The 15172-nt window shown below is 34.2% G+C and overlaps 1 non-coding gene across 1 annotated transcript; it reads right to left on the bottom strand.

Annotated features, from left to right (window-relative positions):
- Positions 1–5059: 5059 nt before the first annotated feature.
- LOC148763600 (small nucleolar RNA R71) lies at positions 5060–5165 on the bottom strand. The gene has a single exon (XR_016025601.1). It is a non-coding gene; the product is annotated as a small nucleolar RNA R71 (small nucleolar RNA).
- Between the last annotated feature and the right edge of the window lie 10007 nt (positions 5166–15172).

Raw genomic sequence — 15172 nt, 5'->3', positions numbered from 1 at the left:
AAAGCAACCTGTTTAGGCATCTGGTTGCTTCCAAACCCATAGGGGTGAAATCAAAGTATGTCATTCCCCATACAAGATGACCTGGTGTCTCAACTCAAAGGACTAGTTGCACGACTATCACATGAGAACATTTTCCATAGACACTTGAGTGAAATACAAATGGAGTTCTCATAGCGGGTCATGTTCAGTGAACTTGTTCTTTAACAAGCACCTACATGTTATCCTCAAGTATCCCATATACTTCAATCTATGAGATCAATTGCTTACTTCCCAAGTAAGGAGGCTTCACATGTACCAGTCTTTGAGCATTGTCAATGCCTTGTCTTGACAATATAGTGACTAGGAACAATTTTAGGAACGTGGCTTTGATGCATAGTGATCTCATAATTGTAACAATTTTACAATTCCCTTGTAAGGCCTTTATATTCCATGGGCTTCATCCAATTAATACTTAATAACTCCTTATTATCGCACTAACATGAAAGAAAACCTCTACCACATATATAATTATGCGATTAAATATGCATTAAATGACAATATATATATGTATATTTCTTGACCAATCCAATTGGCTCAAGGCCATATACCAACATTTTAGACATGGAATAAAACTTTCTGATGAGATGTCTTCGAAAACTCTAAAGGAAGTTGAAAGCATGAGATGGATTCCATATGTATCTGTTTTTGGAAGTCTCATGTATGTTATGCTACGCACTAGGCTAGATATTTGCTATGTAGTTGGATCGATTAGTAGATTTAAGTCTAACACGGGCATGAAGCACTAGACTACAGTCAAGTGCATTTTTAAATATCTTCATAGAACAAAGAATTACATGTTTGTATATTCTTGAAGTGACCTTGTTGTAATAGGGTACACTGGTTCAGATTTTCAATCTAATGTTGATTCTAAGAAACCAACATCAGGATCTATTTTCACATTAGGATGAAGAGCCATAGTTTGGAAGAGTGTAAAACAGTCTTGTATTGTGGACTCTACTATAGAGGCAGGGTATGTTACGGCTTATGAAGCTACAAAGGAAGCTATATGGCTTTGTAAGTTCCTTTTGGACCTTAAAGTGATTTCACATGCAGACAAGCCCATTACACTCCATTGTGATAACAGCGGAGCAATGGCTAACTTAAAAGAATCTGAAATTACAAAGCAGCAAATATATTGAAAGGAAGTATCATGTGATTTGAGATATCATATGTCACAGCCCAAATACCGGGCCATGATCGGCACTTGGGCTCAGTGAGCATAGCCCACTAAGCCCAAGTAAGCCTATTTATGCAATCCCGATCATCATTCCAAACCATCATTTCTCAAACCCATATTGTAATTCTCAACTAAAAATATTTCAATAACATTTTATAGTAACCCAATACTCACAATTGTATTATGCTAACATAGTATCACTCATTTGCCACCTTATAGTGGCTTCAATAATCAAATATACATATTTTATTTTTAACATGAATCTTAGTGGTCTTTATTACTTATACATGTTCATAAGCATAAGACTCTTGACCATCAGCGGAGTGACCGTGGGTGAAGGTACAGCTACTGAGATGCCATAGTACCTACCAAGAAGGCGAACATACGTGGACAACTCAATCTAGGTACCAACTGCCTCTAAATCTAAAAACATGAAGTTTAAAAACGTGAGTATAAAACTCAGTGAGTGAACATAAAAAGGGAACAAGCAATCGATAGAAGGAATTTGGAAATCATGATGCACTTGTTTCAAAAATAATGCAATTGATTTAATTTCTTACTAAAAACCCCTCTTTTCAAACTTTGATTAATAACCTCATAGTGTTGCAAAAATCCAAGATCAATCCATGAAGTTAAATGGGTGAAAAATAGGTCAAAATCAAGCAAGGTAGCAAGCATGGCAGCAAGTTTCTCGCCGCAGCGAGAAATAGTATCAGTTTGCATGTGTTTCAGTTTTTCTAGCATATCTCCCACTACAGAAGTCTAATTGACCTCATTTTTAGACCATTAGAAACTAAAAGGAAGGGATACAACTTTGATGTTTACCACTTTTCCTAGTTTGGACGGGAAGGTGGTAAAAATCTTCATCAAAGTGAAAGCACTGCACCAGAACCTGAGAGTTTCTCGCTACAGCGAGATTTATTCTCGCTGCAACGAGTTGTTGGCTGCCAAAACAGAATGTTTCTAGCTGCAAAGAGAAGCAAGGCACTTAGGTGTAGAAAGGACCTCCTTTGCACTAAAAATCTATTTGGTGTTACAATAAAAATCAATTTGCAAGAAAATGGGAAATTCTCAAAATTCATCATGCCAAATTTCACATACATTACAACCATATACCATATTCATGAACTTTTATTTCACAAACATATATATACTTATATACATAAATAAACACCAATACCACCATCATCTCACCCAGCTCATGTGTATCCCCCCACATCGTGCACATAGTCGGAGTCATCATGTGCATCCCCCCACATCGTGCACACGGGCACATCATCATCCTTCTCCCTCACCACGTCATCACCGGCATGTGCATCCCCCCACATCGTGCAGACGCACGTTGTAATTATCACACAATATCAACTATCAATGCATAACATATATATATATGTATATATATCAACATAATGTAGTAGTGCATGAATCCATAACAGCCACATGTCACAACATAGAGACAATTTATCAAGGGCTTGTTCCCAAGGCACACGTTTTTAAGAAAAGTTGGATAAAATCAATCAATGTTTTGTGTAAATAGTTTCACATTCCCAAAACAGTTTTGAAATGCAAGTTCACTCACCGATCTTGTTGATTCTTTTGCTTGACTCTAACCTCAACTAATGCTTCAAATGGACATGTGAGGCCTTGTTGGAACCTACACACACACAACATCACAACCAACCCAAATTAGCATTAATACACTCTCAAAAGCTATTTCCTAATTCAAGTTCAACTAGTTATTCCTAACTAGCTCCCAATTACCATTAAGTGGCTATTTGTTTACTCTATTCTAGTCACTCTAAAAATGATTAACAATCTCAACAATAGATTAACTCACCATTCTAATCATCAACCATTATCAACAACTTGAAAATTAAATCTAATTCATTACTCACCTTGGTGGACTTATAGTTGAACTCTTTTTCAAGAGTTTTTAAGCTACTGCGGCAAGTCTCTCTTTCTCTCTCTAAAACTTCCAACTAGTGAGAGAAAGTGATGAACAAAGACTTTTGAAGGCTGTTGAGGTGTAAAAGTTGAAGAGCATGAAAAACCCTATGAAAGAGTGGGCAAAAGCATGAAATTTGGACTTTCCATGAGAGATTTATGGAGGATTCAAGGTTTTCCTCCCATGGAGAATGAAGAAAACGTGAAATGAAGAGAACGGTTGGGATGAAGAAGGAGAAGCTGCTGGAGCTTAGATATATATGCTTCAAGTTAATATAAATTTCCACTAAAATTACCAAAATGCCCTTAACATGGTTGCTTTGTCTTCCTCCCATCCTTTGTGCAACCTTTTTACTCTTTTGACACCGAAACAAAGTCCATAATAGTCTAAAAATACTTGGGTTCACAAAAACGTAAAATTTTTGACTTGAGATGAAAAATGACCATTTTGCCCCTATCGTGGAAATTATCATTATTTTTATCTTCTTCATTTATTTACCATCATAAAAATCATTTATTCCTTTCTTAGGCATATTTAGACCTTAATAGCATCAACAAAACCCACTCGTAGGAGCTCACCAAAAGAAATTAAGAAATTACCCCTAACCCGCATTATCGCTTCTACTTCTAGTTATGTGTCTATGGAGATCGAGATTTCATAGGTTCACTTCTGAATTATCCTTTTTAACTCGGTAATTAACCTCAATTGGCATTCGTAAACTTTATTAGCCACCGTATCAAAATACGGGGTACTACATCATACAACCTGAAGAAGTGCTTGTAATGAAAATTCCAACAAAGCAAAACCTTGTTGATCCATTCACAAAGACTCTAGCACAAAAGGGCTTCAAAGGTCGCTCAGAAGATTTTGGAATAAAGGATATGTTATACTTACTTTAGGGTAAGTGGGAGATTGCTAGGAATTTGAGAATATGGTACCCTTTAAAGCCTTAACTTAATAAATCTTTCTTCAATTTAATTTCCATAAACATATAGTAAATTAACTGAGAAAGATCATTTTATAAAAACCTCGACAAAGATTTGTAAACAATTTAAGATTCTAGGAACTTAATCCATTAAATTAAGTTAAGAGAGAGAGAGAGAGAGAGAGAAGATTCAGATGAAGTATTGAGGGATATCATAATTTTAGGTTTGGTGGTTAATTAAATTCTTAAAACAAATTTTGCTGATAAATTTTAGATTACTTTTATTTTTAGTTTATTAGTTTTCATTTCAATTTTAATTTTAATTGTTTGGATAAAATTAAGGTGTGTTAATTTTAGTACTTAACAATAGGAATTAAAACAATTTTCTATGGGAACGATACTTTACTTCATCATTATATTACTTGTTCGCAATATGAGCACTTGTGTGAGAAATCAACAACAAGTTTCTAGCATCGTTGTCGTGAAATTGATTTTAATTCTTTCTTGTTAATATCAATACCAAGCATTCTTAATCATACTTCAAACTTTTTCTTTAATTTTCTGGTACTTCTGGTCACACAATGGTTGATCAACAAAGGGAAGAGACCAAGCCTTTAAGGAATATGCTATCCCACTTGTACAAGGTCTCCATTCTAGTATCCAAAGATCTTCTATTCAAGCCAACAACTTTGAAATTAAACCAGCCATTATTCAGATTATTCAAACTTTTATTTTGTGTGAGGTTTGCCTAATGATGATCCTAATACTCATATTATGAATTTCATAAAAATTTGTAACACATTCAAGGCTAATGGTGTTATTGATGATGCCATAAGATTGAAGCCTTTCCCTTTCTCCTTGAGAGATAAAGCAAAAAGTTGGTTAAATTTGTTTCCTATTGGTTCCATTAGTACTTGCGATGATTTGACTCATAAATTGTTAGCAAAATTTTTTCCACCTACCAAGATAGAGAAAATGCAAAATGATATCTCTTATTTTATACAATTTGGTTTTGAATCACTTTCTAAGGCTTGGGAAAGGTACAAGGATTTGTTAAGAAGGTATCCTCACCATGGGTTACCTAAGTGGCTGCAAGTTCAGACTTTTTATAATGGTCTACTGGAACCTATTAGAACCACCATTGATATTGCAACTAGAGGTGCACTAATGAGTAAATCCATTGATGAGGCCTTTGATTTGCTTGAGGAGATGGCTTCAAATAACTATCAGTGGTTATCTGAAAGATTGGTGTAACAAAAGTTGCTGGAATTCATGAGCTTAATGCAATTGGCTGCTATCACAAAGAAAATTGATAATTTGAAAGTTAATGATGTTTTAAGCCCCTTTGTAACTTGTGATTTTTATGGAGAAGGTCATTCCAATGAAAATTGCCCTATTTATTCTAAATCTTGCCAATTTGTTGGAAATGGGCAACAAAACAACAATCCTTATTCCAACATTTATAATTCTGGTTGGAGAAATCATTCTAATTTCTCATGGTCAATAACCAAGTATCTTCGTTAGCATCTAAACCAAACTTGCCACTTGGATTTCCACCTAGAACTTCTATGCTAGAAAAAAAGCCTTTAATGAAAGAAATGTTCATGCAATTAAGAACAAAAACTGATGTTTATAGGACAAACAATGATGCCATCATTCAAAGTCAAGTAGCATTAATTAGAAATCTTGAGATACAAGTGGGCCAACTTGCCAGTACTATCAATAATAAACCTCAAGGTACCTTACCAAGTGACATGGAGCCCAACCTAAGAAGAGAAGGTAAGAAACATTGTATGACAATCACTCTCTACATTGGAAAAAAGGTAAGTGATAAAGAGTTAAATTCTAAAACTTCAATTCAATCCGAGGAAATTGAAAAATATGCTGAAAAAAATTATGGTTAGAAAATTTGCAAAAAATTCAAAAGAAGAAAAATCGCAATTAAAAATTACTCCCACACCCCTAGCACCTTTTCCTCAACATATTCAAAAATAGAAACTTGACAAATAATTCTAGAGATTTCTTGAGATATTTAGAAAGTTGCCTATTAATATTCCTTTTGGTAAAACTTTGGTACCAATGCCAAGTAATGTCAAATTTTTGAAAGATATCTTGACCAAAAAGAGGAAATTGAAAGAGTTTAAGATAGTTGCACTTACTAAGAAGTGCAGTTCTATAATCCAAAATAAGCTTCCACCAAAGCTTAAGGATCTAGGGAGTTTTTCTATTCCTTGCACTGTTGATAGTTTTAAAATTTCTAAAGCTTTAAGTAATTTAGGTGCTAGTGTTTCAATAATGCCTTTGTCTATTACTAGGAAACTTGGACTTAAGGAGATACAACCTACTATAGTTTCTTTGCAATTAGCAGACAGAACAATTAAGCACCCAGTTGGGATTATAAAAAATGTTTTGGTTAAAGTTGTGCATCTGTACATTTCGGTAAACTTCATTGTGCTTGAGATTGAAGATGATGTTGAAATTCCTTTTATTTTGGGAAAACCATTCTAAGCTACAACTAGAGCAATTATTGATATGAAGAATGGCAAAATAACTTTCAAAGTAAAAGAAGAGGAAGTAGTGTTTAATTTGTTCAATGCAACTAAGGATCCCTATACAAATAGTTGCCATAAAGTGGATTTAGTTAATAAGGGTTAAGATAGGCCTATTCCACCACCTTCAACAAAGCAAGCACTAACTCTTGAGACAAAACCACCTTTCAGTCATCTTGATTTTGTAGTTAGATAGCGAATAGTATTTTTGGATTCACAACTCCATAGTTTGCCATTGAATCCTAAACGATATTGGTGGAAAACCTTCAAGGTGGTAAAGGTTCATCCTTATGATGCTGTTGAGATTTATAGTGGGCTTGTCGGAGCAGTCAAGGTTAATAAAGAAAGTCTCGAACCTTATAAAATAGTGCAAAAAGAGGTGTCATAGTCAAAGCTAGTGACTATAAATAAACGCCTATTGGGAGGCATCCCAAGCTTTCGAAACTCTTATTTTTTGTTTTTAGTTATTTTTATTTTGTTTATATTTTTACATTAATCTTTATTTATTTATTTATATATTCCAGTAAAAAAATCCTCTTACAACTGACAATGAAGAAGATGACGACAAAAGAGAAGATGAGGATTAGGGCTTCTTCAGATTCATCCAACTATAGAGGAGTATCTTTTACCTTGTCTTTATTCTTTCTAACATTGAGGATAATGTTTAGTTTATGTTTGGGGGTGAATTTATTTATTTTTTATATTGGTGAAAATTTTGCTCAAGTTTTAGATTTAATTTTATTTGCAAGTTTATTTAAACTTTAAATAATTAAGATTAGTTGATCATTTAAATTTTTATATGTTGATCTTGTTAGAGTGCTAGAGGGGGTGAATAGCACTAAAAATTTTAAGCTCAACCCGTTTTGAAAGATAAAGCTTTTAACTAATTATAGGAAAATGAATATAAAGCTTCTAGTGGCTAAAAGACACTAGATAAGGAAAGGTAAAGAGAAGTGGATAATTCAAAGCAATTTATAGTGGTTCGGTCCTTTTAACCTACATCCACTAACTTGATCTCCCAATCAAGGATTTTCAATCACAACTTCACTATACTAGTGGAATTAACAGCTTCCACCAAGCTTTTACAAGATGAGCTTTAATCCAAGCTTTAATCCCTTACAACAAGTTTTAGAGTGCTTCCCACACTCTAATTTCCCAACAAAGAGAAGAAAAAGAAGTACAACTAAGTACCTTTACAAGTCTAGATAGATTACAATCAAGCTCAAACACTTTTTCTGAATTTGGATTGAAGAACAATTGTTTTTGGTGAATAATGTTTTGCTTTTTGCTAAAAGTAGCTCTTTTTTTCATCAAATCTTCCTTTTTTGAATGTTAGAGCTTCCTTTTATACTTGGGAAGTTAGAAGTTTTTAGCCGTTAAAAACAACTCTAATGCACTTCTAGCCGTTATTTTGTCCTCTAATGTTTAAATTCAAAAAAGACAGACAGACAAACTTCGGGTAACCGGTTATAGGTAGCTCTAACCGATTACAACTTCTCTTCCTTGCACTGTCCTGCTGCTATGTTCTTTGCTCTAATTGGTTATAGGAGGCCCTAACGGATTAAAAGTTCTCTATCTTCAAACTTCTCTTCTTCAACAAACTTCCTCGAACTGGTTATGGCAGGCTCTAACCGATTACAAACTTTCTATTTTTATTTCTCTACATAGCAATATTTCTTTAATTGATTAGCTTTTCCCTTAACTCATTGAGGCTTTACTTCCTTCAGCCATAACTGATTAAAATCAGCTTTAATAGACTAAAAGATCTTTGAATTTTGAACTTCTTTATTTTGGCTTCTTTCAATGGTCAACTATATTTTCAAACTTGCTTTTAACGCTTTATAAGAATTAACCAAACCTCTTAACTAATTATCATATTTTGTTTTGCTTTAACTTATTACACAACCATGCCTTAACTGACTAAGATCCCTTGATAATCAGTTACTAAAGTTTTGTTTTTGTTCATTACTTGCTCTTTCCCTCTTAAATGATTTACTTTTCAGTAAACTCAGCAAGCTCCTTGACTTGCCTTCAATTAACAACTTTGTTAGGGGTATTAAAATAAATCCTACACACTTAAATAACAAGATTATACATTAATGAATTATCATAAAAAATATATGGAGTCAACATTTTTCCCATTTTTTGATGATGACAAAACACTCCTAGATTTAAGAGTGTAATGTCTATATATAAAAAAGGAATTTATGTGCAGATTTGGGATTGCTCCCCCTAAGTATGTACTCCCCCTAAATATATGCTCTAACACAAGAGCACATATATACATATATGAATGTATATATTCAATGTTCAAACATTGAATATAAGTTCAATCATAAAAAGTTAGCACAACATAAGCCAAATAACCCATAAAAACATTATTCAGCATGTAACCCATCATGAAACATTTAAACCACACAACCATCGTTCATCCAAAAAAAAACATACCAAGGAAAAGACAATAAAATCATAAATTAAGGACTAAGTTCATCATTCCTATCAGCTCTACTCCCTAATCCTACTTTCTTGTCTTCCTATTTCTCTCCCCTTTTTTGGCATCATCTAAAAGGTTCTAATTTGAATCAGATGAAGGTGAGGATTTGTCAGTGGCAAAATGAACATTGAGTCTAACAAAATTAGCCAACATAAGGCTATTCAAACACAATAGCACATATATACATATATGAATGTATATATTCAATGTTCAAACATTCGGTATAAGTTTAATCATAAAAAGTCAGCACAACATAAGCTGAATAACCCATAAAAACATTGTTCAGCATATAAACCCATCATGAAACATTTAAACCACACAACCATCGTTCATCCAAAAAAAAAAACATACCAAGGAAAAGACAATAAAAGCATAACTTAAGGACTAAGTTCACCATTTCTATCAACTTTACTCCCTAATCCTATTCTCTTGTCTTACTATTTTTCTCCCTTTTCTTGGCATCATCTAAAAGGTTATAATCTGAATCAGATGAAGGTGAGGATTCTTCAGTGGCAAAATAAACATTGAGAGGTTTAGGAGAGGAACGGGATGGAGAGTCTAATGGAATAGGTTGGGGATTTGCAAATTTAAAAGATTGTTGGGTGGAAGTTAATGCTAGTCTTGCAAACTTTCTTCTTTTAAAGGTTTTGGTCTTAATGGCCATAGTTTTCTTGCCTTTACTAGCAGTCTTCTTTACTATAAGATCAGTGTCAATAGCTTTACCCTTGTCTGAATGTGCTTCTTCTATAGTTTATTCTATTTTTGGTGGAGTTGATTAAGCTTCTTGATGTATCCTTGCTTGTTGGTGAGCTTAGTTAATTTTAGATTCATTGATGATATCTTTTATGAAGTCAGAAACAAGAATCTCTTCAGATTCTGCAAGGAAGCTCACAACACTCTTTTCAGCATTTGAATATTCTTTTTCAACTTGGGGTTCTTTCCTTTTTTTTTTCTCTTTTTCATTCTCTTCTGTGGTGTATTCTTTTTCTTTTTCTTTTTCATCCTCTTCAGTGGGTGATTGTTTTTCTTTTTCTTGTTCTTTTTGTTCAGCATTCTTCTTTTCAGATTCCTTAATTCCAACTTGAGTCACATTTAAATTTTCAGGTATTTCCTTTTCAATTTCCCTGTCACGACAAGAAGCAGCACTTTCAAATTGTTCTGTAGCAGTCCTCTCACTTTATTAACTTGTAGCAAAGACAAGGACTTCGAGAACTTTGATTTCCTTAGCTAGATTTAACAAAGCTTTAAGCTGTTGAAGTTTTTCTTCAATCTTTACCATCTTCTCAACTTGATCAATCAACTTCTCATCAATTCTCATTAGGAGATTAAGCATCATGTCATTCTAAAATGGGGGTTGATTGGCTTTAGTGAAGGGTGTTGAATGACTACTAGTGGAAGGGGCAGAGGTGTACTTTTTGTGATCCTAATGCATTCATTCCTCTATATCTTATACGCCATTTTCAATACACTACCTAGGAATATTCCTTGATCTTTGTTCTTCATGAGATCAAACTGAAATCTTTTAGTCCAAATTCCTTTCTTTTTCACTAAAGTTGTAAAGATATTGCCATATGGCAGATTTGCTTTGTCCCTTAGTATAGTTGTTTTGATCCTTTCCACCATGTATCTTCCCACATTCAATGGGATTTCATTGAAGACAACCTCCATTAGCCACAGATCCTGTGCACTCACATAACTAAAGCTACTACTTCTTCCATAGAGAGTAGTTGCTATGAAATAATGAAGAATTCTGAGCTAACCACTTTTTATCTCACTAGCATATCTTCTAGAGGGAAACTTCTCCCTCTTTCCAATGATAACTTCCCCTAAATAGTTTGGCCAATATTTCTCTAGCATTTTGTATTCTCCTACTTCAAGTTCAGTCTTAAGGAATTCTCTTATATCCTTAGCACTAATTTGAAAATATTCACCATCTAAAAACACATTTAATCTATCCTTTGCAAATTCATCTTCTTCTTCCATTTTAGTTTTGTCAATAGTTATACTTGAATATAGTTCTTTAATCAAAGTTGGACTATACATTTTGTCATCAAATGTACTCATATATCTTAACTTTAGAAATTCAAAATATCCCTCTAAATCTTCTTTTACTCCCGGTGAATTAGTAAAGCTAGCCCAATCAAAAAATTTTCCATAGGAAATTGTCTTAAATCTATCAGCATGTGTGTCATTTCGAAATCAAGAAGAAGAAACAGTACCTTTCCCTGTCGTAGCTCTTGCATATGTCAGTCTTTTCTCTTTTTTCGTCATTTTCCTTTTACTTCCCCTTTTCTTTTTGAGGGAATGTGATGAAGAATCATTAATTTTCCTTTTACCTTTCCCTTTTTTAGCTACTTTTGTGGGTAAGAGATGTTTTTGTCATGAGATTTTCTTTCCTAGGGTTTCTAGAGTTTCAGAGGAAAACAAGGAAAGGAAAATCTAAGGTCTCTTGGGTAATTGATTTTCAATGTAACCGATTCTATAAGTAGGCAGGGGGGTCTTTTATGAGGTGTTATGACTGGTTACCCACGTTTTGAGTAGGGAACTGTCCCGTACCACCTACCCAATTTTTTTTTGAAAAAATTTTCACCCAATAGCTTCTCTCTTTCACAATTATTTTCTATTCAATTAGAGGAAGCCTTAATCGATTACAATGTTTTTGACTTGGAAGCCCTTTAACTACCAAACTTGCATTAATTGATTAAGGGAGTTGCTAACTGATTATTACTTCACTGACTCAAGTTAACTTCCATAACACATAATTGTTTTAATTAATTAAGGAAATCCTTAACTAGTTAGAATGAATCCTATCTTCCATGTAAGGTCCTTTAGCTGACCAAAAATATTCACTAATCAATTACATCAAACAATAGACACTATCATCATGCAATATATATCATCAAAAACATCTGTGAGACCTTGACCTTTATAGACTCATAAAAGGAAGTATACGCGATATCCCTGATCAGGGGTAATTTCATCATTTCCTTACCAAACCCATAAAAGCAAGATTTTAAACAATATTATGGCCTAAGTAGGCCTAAGGCATAAATGAATGATGAAAATATGGGTAAAATGACAAGGAAACAAATATTTTGATGATTTTCACAACACGGGCAAAATGGTCATTTTTCATCTCAGGTCAAAATTTTTAAGTTTTCATGAACCCGAACATTTCTAGACCACTATGGACCTTGTCTCAGTGTCAAAAGAGCAAAAAGATTGCATAAAAGATTGGAGAAGAATAAGTTAATTTGTGGAAGGACATTTTGGTAATTTGATTGGAATGGATAAGCTTGGGCTATAAATATCTTCTCCTTCCAGCAGCTTCTTGAATTGCCAGCAGCTTGTCTTCTTCTTCTTCTTCCATTTCACGTTGCTTCCAATCTCCATGGAAGCTTGATATGGAGCTTGCATAATTTTCTCTCTCTATCTCTAGTTTTCATACCTTTAAGCCCTTTTGACTAGAACCTTTGTATTCTTTCACTCTCTCACTTTAAAACTCTTGAAAAATCCTACTTCCATACTTTCTCTCACTAGCTAAGTGTTTAGAGAGAGAAAGAGAAAGAAAGCCTTATAATAAGCTTGGGAATTATTGGAAAGAATTTCAAAGTTTCAAAGCTATCAAGGTGAGTAGTAAATTAGAATTGAGTTTTAAGAGTTGATAATGTTTAGTGATTGATTTGTGAGTTTATTGTTGAGATTGTGTATTGACTCTAATGTGATTAGGTAGTGAACATAGATAGCCATTTAAAATGGCAATTGAAAGCTAGTTAAGAGATAGCTTTTAGGGTTTATAGTATGTGAATTAACATAATGGTGATGTTAATGTGATTGTAGGTTTCAAGGAAGCCCCATCATCCCATTTGGACAATTAAGGGAATTAGAGTCAGCGAAAGGCTCAACAATATACCGGTGAGTGGACTTGCATTTCAAACTTGTTTTGGGGAATGTGAATGATTTTCTCCAACTTGTCTTTGAAAATGTACCTTGGGAACAAGCCTTTAGTGAAGTGATTTTATGTTGTGAAAATGTGTTATACAACATTTTATGTGTTATCACAATATGATAATATGCATGATATGCATTGGGTGCTTATTTGTATGTTGATGTGGACCTGGCTATGTGCGAGTAAGAGTGCACATAAGTCGATGCTGACCCGGCTATGTGCGAGTGGGAGTGCACATAAGCCGTTGCTGACTAGGCTATATGTGAGTAGGAATGTGCATAAGTCATTGCATGATGATGGGAGGGTGTGCATGATGATTGATATATATATATATATATATATATATATATATATACATATATGGTATATGGTTGTAATGCAAAAATGTGAGCATTTGAATTGTTGAAATTTGGGAGTTTGTATGTGTTACATGTTGCTTTTGTTATTTTAGCAAGATGGCTTTGATTTAAGGGGAAAAAGGAAACTTTTTCTTAATGTTTTGATTCTCGCTACAGCGAGAAACTCTGGTTTGGAGGGGTGGTGCTGGCTGGGAATCTCGTTGCAGCGAGAATGAATCTCGCTACAGCAAGAATGTTACTGTAGCTTCTCGCTGCAGCATGATTCATTCTTGCTGTAGCGAGAAACTTTCTATTTTGAAACCCAGAATTTCGTTGCAGCGAGATTCATTCTCGCTGTAGCGAAAAACTTTATGTTTTCCTCCTCAATTGGCTCAGTTACTACCTTATTTTCCATCTCTTTGGTACCATAGTTGAGCATGGACTTCCAACATTAAGGAATAAATGAATTAAGTTTAAAATGAGGAGGTTTGGTGAAAAACCCTCGGCCAGTTAAGAAACCCTCGGCTAAATGATAATTAAAGTCAAGTGTCGATGCAGCAAAAATTCATTCTCACTGCAGCATAGCTGCAAGGAGAATGCCTTTCCACTGCAGTGAGGACCCGTCATTTATTTGACTTGATTCGTACGAATGCTATTAAAGTTTCACTCTCCAAAACCTTTGTTGAGCATGGACTTTTTTCATTAAGTGATTTACTCATGAAGGGTTTTAATAAGATCAAAAACAAATTGCATTGTTTTGAAAAAGAATGCATCATGATTTCGTTAAACATTCATTATTGTATGCTTGTTCCCTTTCTTGTTCTCTCACTGGGTTTATACTCACCGTTTTCAACTTCATGTTTTCAGATCATGAGGTAGCCGATAACTAGGACAAAGTGTCCTCGTAGACTTGTATCCATTTTTCGGTAGGTGTCTCGGCATTCAGTAGCTGTACATTTGTCCGAGTCCCTCCACTGGAAGTCGAGTATTCTTTTGTTGTGTATAGACAAACCTAATGTAAATTATTAAGATACGTTATAGACAATGTATATACACTTGTTTGGTATGCCAGTATGAGTTGGCAAATGTTTAATATTATTTTGACCCTAAGTTATGAAATGTGACTTAGCAATTTATGATGGAATGATGAACATGTCAGATTAATAGGCTTTCTTGGGCTTAGTGGACTACGTCCATTGGGCCCATGCTGTGAGACCTTGACCTTTATAGACTCGTAAAGGGAAGTATACACGATATCCCTGATCAGGGGTAATTTCATCATTTCCTTAGTAAGCCTATAAAAGTAAGATTTTTAAACACTATTATGGTTTAAGTAGGCCTAAGGCATAAATGGATTGTGAAATTAGGGGTAAAATGGAAAGGAAACTAAAATTTTAACGATTTTCACGATAGGGGCAAAATGGTCATTTTTCACCTCGGGGTTAAAATTTTAAGTTTTCATGAACCCGAGTATGTCTAGACCATTATGGACCTTGTCCCAGTGTCAAAGGAGTAAAAAGATTGCACAAAGGGTTGCATGAGAACAAGCTAACTAGTCAAGGGCATTTTTGTAATTTTAAGGGAATGGATAAGTTTGGCCTGTAAATATCCTTCTTCCAACAGCGTCTTCTCCCATTTTTCCAATAGCTATTCTTCTTCTTCCTTATTCCTTCTCATGTTTCTTTAAAACCTCCATGGAAGCTTGATATGGAGCTTGCATGATTTTCTCTCTCTAGCTCTAGTTTTCATACCTTTA

The sequence above is a fragment of the Theobroma cacao genome, chromosome 3, assembly GCF_053813885.1.
Source record: "Theobroma cacao isolate CCN51 chromosome 3, ASM5381388v1, whole genome shotgun sequence".
Classification (NCBI taxonomy): Eukaryota; Viridiplantae; Streptophyta; class Magnoliopsida; order Malvales; family Malvaceae; genus Theobroma; species Theobroma cacao.
Note: the sequence above shows the minus strand (reverse complement) of the source record. Positions and strands in the feature narration are given on the sequence as shown.